This window comes from Chiloscyllium plagiosum, chromosome 11, assembly GCF_004010195.1.
Source record: "Chiloscyllium plagiosum isolate BGI_BamShark_2017 chromosome 11, ASM401019v2, whole genome shotgun sequence".
Classification (NCBI taxonomy): domain Eukaryota; kingdom Metazoa; phylum Chordata; class Chondrichthyes; order Orectolobiformes; family Hemiscylliidae; genus Chiloscyllium; species Chiloscyllium plagiosum.
Genome location: NC_057720.1, coordinates 22,968,139 through 22,975,993, shown reverse-complemented (window position 1 = coordinate 22,975,993; position 7,855 = coordinate 22,968,139).

The following is a 7,855-nucleotide window of genomic DNA, read 5'->3' as shown; positions in this document are numbered from 1 at the left end:
ATTGTTGTCATAGTCACAATCACTGAGACTAACATTATATTCCAGATCCAATTAATTCTACTGTGATGGAATTTCAACTCATGTCCCAAAGGATTAGCCTCATCTCAAGATTAGCAGTCCATTGATATTACCATTCACTGTCTCCCCACATTTGACCTGTTTTCTAGGTTTAACCCTTTGCGATCAATCTCCCAGGCCTTTGCCAGACCTGGATTCCCAAACCTTCTGAAATCCAGCAGCTCAAGTATGACAGTTAAGGACTGTTAGTACACCATCCCCCAAAAAACCTGCTTCTCTCATTGGATCCAAATTCCTACAGACTCCCTCAATCCAAAATCATTCACTCATCTCTCCCAATAACATTGAAGGTCAAGGGTCTGGGGTTAGTTGCTGGAACCATTCCTTCCCCCCACACTCTCAAAACCATAGTAGTACACTTGTTAGGTGCTCCTGCAGGTCTTGTCTCTTTTGGAATGCTCGCTACTTAACTGCAAGATATGCCTGTCTGTCAGCGGTAGCTCCTGTAAGAATGACCTCAATCTGCTTAAGCAGATTCAGAGGTGGGCCACTTTGTCTTCCAGATCAAAACTTTGACCTTTCCATTTGTAAAATTCACCCCTGTCAACATCGGGTCAATACTTCAGTACATTTCATCACAAAGTTTGGAAAGTTTGGAAATGGTACATCAACTAATACTGCTTAACTCAATGAGTGTTTCCAGCATTTTATGTTTTGGTAACTTTTCCAAAGCACCTTAAAGTTTGAAGGTCTGCTACCTGTTCTTTTATGTTGCAATGTTCATTTTCCAGAAAATTAATAACATTACATCAATTTTAAGACATTAACAGAATTGAAATTGCCCTCATTAATGATTTTACTGATACATAATTCAATGTACAGTCAGTTCAGCTATAATGCAGTAGTTCCGTCCTCATGCAATTCCGTGTTATAAGAAAATCATGCTATAGCAGCACTATACCAACTAATGGGGTTGGAATCACACAACAGCCAATACAAACTTTAAAGGTTCATGCCTTAAAGAAGCGTCCCCAAGTCATCAATCATGTAATAGCAAATTCATATTTTGAAACGCATGCTATAGCAGAACAACCTGTACTCTTATTTAAATTCCTTCCTCCAATATTTGTAGAAGTATATTGCATTAAAATATCAAATGAGACTGAAATTTGATGCATTAAGGTGTTTACTTAAATAGCTGAGTTCAAGTTAAAAACATATCACAGATTTGCAGATTGATAGAAAGACTATTTTTAAAATACCTAAGCTTGGTGCAGTGAATTAAATTGTTACCTTCACCATTTGGTTGGAAAGCATTATCTTGGAGCAGTGCAAAGAGGAAAACCAAATGGATATGATTAACGTGATACAGCCTGCCTGAGTTGCTCTTGACTCAATTGGAAGAAAGTTCAAACTCAGAACTCTGAAGAAGAGCCATACTAGACATGAAATATTAACTCTATTTCTCTCACTACAGATACTGCCAAACCTGCTGAGTTTCTTGAGCATTCTCTGTGTGTTTTATTTACAATACAAGGCACACAAGTGTGGCTTTGAAATGAAATAAAATTCATGTTTCTTTCCCAATCATTTATGAACAGTACTATATTGCAAGCAATCCTCCATCTTCAATGCGTGGATTATATACCAATGCTAACAATGCAGCTTCATGAAGGAGAAAGATTTATTTCACCTCATAATCATTATCCATTTCTCTCTCTTTCTATAAATATTAAGACACCAATAGCTCAATAGTCAGAAACACATCTTTTTGGAAAGTAATTCAGAATTTCACATCAGAAATTGCATTTCTCTTCTTTTATAATGGTGGCATATTAATACACTCTGAAGTGTGACTGCTGAATTGCTGTCAGAATTTGCATTTCCTAGCGAAATGCTGAATTGCCTTACAAATGGAGGCAAAATGACTCCAAAAAAGGGAAACATGGTTCCAGCTTTGGTTCCATGGTTCCAGTGTCTTTTGTACGCTGAGATGGTACCAGAGAAAGGCAACTTTGTACAATTTTCACTGTTCCCTGTATTCCTGTACTCAAACACACATGACAATAATAATCTTAAAAAAATGTTTTTATAATATAAAGCTAAACAGAGTTATGTCCATGGTTATGAATAAAAATGTCATATTTAAAATCAGGATCAGGTCCTCATAAAAGCAATTCTGGGAAAGTGACCATCGAAGTTTCAGAAAACAACAGCTAAATACAAGCAAAGCATATATTTAGGCTGAAACAGATATCAATTTGCTTAATCAACATTGTTTTAGCTCATTTACCTTTCTCCAAATTCATCCAGAATATGCATCATACCAGACTCTGTCCTCTCGACTGAATGCATAAGATGATCTATCTCAAACGTTAGCTTAAAATTTCCCCCATTTTAAGCTAATTAATGCTATGTCTCATGTGGAGTACAATACATTCTCCATTAATTGCATTGACAAAGCCTTAACAAGTGAAAAAAAATGTCATTTTTCAATAATGGCCAGTGATTCATTTCCATTGGGTAGGAAGAGTTAAAACAGTGCTAAATATAAATAGCTGTCAGCACTTTCTGCCTTGTTACACCACACATGATTAATTCTCAATAAAATACAGGGGCAATTTTAATAGTGCCCAATAGTGTGAAAAGGCTGGTTGTGAATGAATAGCCTATTGATTTTTCTTTCGGTTGACTTCAATGGAAACAAAAATTGGCAGAGGTATAAAATGGCTGGCTAATTCACTACCTTGGAAAGTCAATAGTAAACCCACAGTATACCAAACACATCATTACAGCTTGATTTGGCAAAAACTGGTGCTGAAAGTGAAGAATAACTACATCTGTACCTTACACAGTTTATTTCAGTTTAAATTTGTTCATGAGCTGTTTATTTATTTGATTGTCAATTTATTAATTTAGCTGGCATCTATTGACTGTCAGTAATTGCACTTGACAGGGTGGTGGTGAGCTGCCCTTTTAACCTCAACAATCCATTTTGGTGTTGAAAAATCCCCAATGCTTTTATGACGGGAGTTCCAAGATTTCAGCCCAATGATAGTGAAAGAACGGTGATATTGTTTCAAGTCAGAATTGTGTGTAGTCTGGAGTGGGACTCGCAGGTAGCATTGCTCTCGGGCATCTGCTGCCCTTGTCCTTCTCGCTGCTGGAGGTTGCAGCTTTGGAAGGTGCTAACATAAGAGCTTTGACAAGTTGCTGCAGTGCTGCTTATAGATGGTACAGAGGAACCTCAATTATCCAAATCGTGATCATCCAAATATCGGATTATCCAAAGACGATTTCAAATTCCTGCAAAAACATTACATCAAAGAGGTAAGTGTAGATGTGAAAACACTGGCAAAAACAAAGAAACACAAGCAGCTGAAGCATCAGCGAATGGATATTTTTGAGGTAAGGGTTGTTACACAGCCCTTTGCAAAGTGAGTGTTTTACAATATTCCTGTCACTTTACCGTCATGTTCATTAAAAAAAAAGGCCGAGAACGTAAACATATGCGTGGGGTGGGGCTTCTGTCTTTCTATTGCGAGACTGAGTTCCCGGAAACTGATATTGTAAATGGTCTTGAAATCGTAAAAGTTGCTCGTCACCTTGTTTCATGCTGGGATTTCATGGTAAAGGTTTAGTTCTTCTCGGGGCAAAAGTGGGAACTACCAATGCTCGAGATTAGAGTCAAGATTAGAGTGGTGCTGGAAAAGCACAGCAGGTCAGGCAGCATCCGAAGAGCCTCATTCCTGATGAAGGGCTTTTGACGGAAGCGTCGATTTTCATGCACCTCGGATGCTGCCTGACCTGCTGTGCTTTTCCAGCACCACTCTAATCTTGACTTTAGTTCTTCTCATTTTAACCTGTAATTTGCAGATTGCAAAGATTAGTTTGTTAAAATGGCAGACTCATTGAAATTATAGATTTAAACAAATTCTCCAGTAGACCACAGCATTAGATCAGTATGGTTTCCCCTGCTTAAGCTAAAATTGATTATTTGAATAATCAGTTGTCCGAACAAAATAGTGCGTGCCCATCTCGTTTGGATAATTGAGGTTCCTCTGTACATAGTGCTACCACTGTGTGTTTATGGCAATGGTGTTTAAATCTTGAAACCCTTACAAGGATATCTTGGGGTTGGGATAATTGGCCTCCAATAATCAAAATAAATTTCCCTTTATGAGGTCTGACTCGAGCCAAAGAGGACTTATTCTTTCTGATATCCATTGATTTAAATTTTATTATGGCTCATAAACAAATATGCCAGATTTTCAAACATTTGCAATTTCTTGCTCTTTATTTTCCCTTGTTTTGTTCCACTGGTCTAGATAGTTGCGATTAAGTTTTTGATCTGACATTACAGGAACTTATAAGTTCCTTTAATATATTAAAACATTCCAAAGCATTTGACAGGGACACATCCAGACAAAAACAGGCACTGAGCCACACAAGGAGGTATTAGATCAAGTACACAAAAATTTGAGATTTGAAGGCAAATTTGAAGGAACATCTTAAAAGAGAAGGAAGTACACAGATGGAGATCTTTAGAGAGGAAAATCAAGAGTCCAGGCAGCTGAAGGCATGACCAACAATGTTTAACGCACAAGACACTAGAAATGGAGCATTGCAGATTCCTTTGAACATCATTGGGTTGGAGAAAATGATAGACATTGGAAAGGTACAAATGAATTTGAAAACAGGGATTTTTTTTGATCATTGAGATGTTGGCAGACTCGCTGCTCAGCAACCAGATGGGATGATCCAGCTATGATTCTACAGTTTTTGCATATGCAAAACATACATGCTATTTAGCAGATCTGCATACGACTCCAGTAAAATGGATCAACATGTCTGTAAAATCTATTCAAGAACTAACAGCATGTGGGTGCAACCCAGAGAATTTCCATCTCAAATAAAGATACTTGCCTTATCAGTCACTAACAACACCAGAGAATCATTGTGCTGACAGCAAAATAGGCAAAACGTGTGCTGATAATTTAATTGATGTATAGGAATCTGTGCATATTTTTCTTGGATTAGTGTTATCCTCAATTCATTTATTTCAACATTTTAAAATGTTTGTCAATCTATACTCTTGAAGAAGAAAAAAGTAGTATTTAGATTTAGCACTTTATTCAATACCATTGCGGGCCAACTAGAAAGTATTGTGTCCAAAGACCTGGATTATTTAAAACAATAGAGATGTACCACGATCAGAACCATGCACAAAGTCTGCAGACTTAATCTTGATAAAAATAACAACCATTAAAACAAATATTATCCTTTGGTTAACTAACAAAACAAAAGACAAAAGTAAAGTAATTTCACCTGACGTTAAAGCAATATCCAGTAATTTTAACATATTTAAAATAATTAGTCTTTCACACTTCAGAGGCCATACTTCAAAAGCATCAAAAACAAAAGCAGTTATTCTATGCTGATTCCTTCTGACCTGAAATTAGAAACTTATGAGCATCTGACAATCTAGAAACTCATCTCTACAATTCCAATTAACTTGTTGTTGACCTCAGGATGTTCAGCAGAGACTTAATTACACCATCTTGCCTTAAAACGTAAAAATAAATCAGAATAAACACAAATAGAACACAGCAGTAAAATACATTGTTCATTGCTTAAACAATGTTCTCATTAATATAAATGAATGTATCATCTGCTACATCATGATCACTGCCACAGTAGATTTGATTGTGTCTTTCATTTTAACCAACAATAAAAGCTTGAAACTAATTCTGAAGGTGACATGAAGACAGATCCATAAAATGAACACTGAGCTTACCTCAGTGTTCAGTTTTTATGGGACGTTAATGTTATATTTTCTGAATCACCAATGATTTGTTTGACTGCTTTGTGATAATGAGTATATTTGTGTCAAAATACTGAATGATCAAAATTTACTGAATATTAGCAATCAAGCTGACTAAATTTGACAGAATGCAACTGAGGAATATATGTGCTTGAGAAGAAAGACAATAAACAGACCTTGGTAGGACTAATATGTGTCACTGTGGCTTGAAGATGTGTCTACACAATTATTAGTCTGATGATAACTGATTGCTTAGACTTAGATGTGCACTGACCTGCACCATTTTGACAAACCCCCAGCAGCATCTATGTCAATAACATGTATTCAGGCTATGGAATAGCTTTCTGTTTATTGCTGATTTTTTTTTTAACCTCAGCAGATCTGATTTAACAACCTGAGTCCATGTCCTCTCCATATTGATTGCTAAAACACAATCTCAATAGAACTAATAGAAGTCACAGGGTAATGCTTGCCTTTAGATAGTATGACTAATATAGTATTTGTAGCTGATCAGTGATAATACAATATTGCCAGCAAAGGCCAATCAATCACAATTACAATACAGTCTGTAGCTGTAAATGTCAAAGTAATTTCAACAAAAGAACATTTAAAGTCAAATTTCCTGTATGATTAAGTTTACTTTTCAGAAGATTAATGCTATTTTATGTTATATCTTCAGCACTAGCATCATTGCCAATGATCTTCGTTTTTATTCTTTTATGTCTCTATTTATTTAAACACAGATTAGATATTAGTAGCAAGAGGCTCATTGGTCATCACAAACAATATAGACTGGACTTGAACTTGCAGTACCAGGTGGTAAAATTGAGAATTGTACACCCTGTCAATTGGTGGCATGGCAGCTCAGTGGTTATCACTGCTGCCTCACAGCATCAGGGACCCGGGTTTGATTCCAGCCTCAGGTGACTATCTGTGTGGGGTTTGCACATTCTCCCCATGTCTGTGTGGGTTTCCTCCAGGTGCTCCAGCTTTCTTCCACAATCTAAAGATGTGCAGGTTAAATGAAATGGCCATGCTAAAATGTCCAAGAGTGTGTAGGTTGGGTGCATTAGTCATGGGAAATGTAGAGTAATAGGGTCGAGGAATAGATCTGGGTGGGATGCTCTTCAGAAGGTTGTTGTGGACTTGCTGGGCCGAATGGCCTGTTTCCACACTGTAGTGATTCTATGTCCCTTTTAATGTTTCCTTTTGATGTGCAGCCCGCTCAATTGAACGTGAAGCAACTTTAAACTTTCTTGTGCAGTAAGTACCCTGTATGTCATCTCCCAGCTACCCCCACTGTATGCATTTTGCAGGGAACATTTTACTCCTGGCAATTTGTATTCACAAAATAGGAAAGAAAATCAAGTTAAAATGTAGTCCATGGTCTCTTTTATGAAAGAAGGATACAATTTTCTTCCAGCAGCCGGTGATTCCACTGTTGTGGCTCAGCGGTAGCTTTCTCATCTCTGAAGTCATGGTTTACAGGGTCAAGTCTTGTTCCAAAGACTTGGGCAATGACAAGTTTCTGATCACTTCCAATGAGTAATTAAACTTCTCAGTGGACTTACAAGATTACGTGGCAATTTCTGAAGAAGAGCAGTGGAATAATACCTGATGTCCTGATTGTTGTATCTAGGACTTCAGAAACCTGAAGCAAACTTGAAAACTGTTCTCCAGTCAACACAGTAGAGCCAAAGTTAATTGGATTGAAAAAAGTGTGTGTGTGATAGACAGAGTGAAGCACACGTAGAGTAGAGTCCTTCAATAATACAATCAAAGGTTAGATACTGGTATATCTCAGATTATCATGGAAAAACAAACATAAGAATTGGCATTTGGAGTAGGCAATTCAACCCCTCAAGCCTGCGCCATCACCTAATAGAGTCATGGCTGATCTCATGTCCACCTCAACTCCATTCTCCAGCCTGCTTTCCATAACTCTTTAACCCATTGCTAATTAAAAATCTCCTCAAATTTATTCAGTCCCAGTGTCCATGACACTCTGGGGTA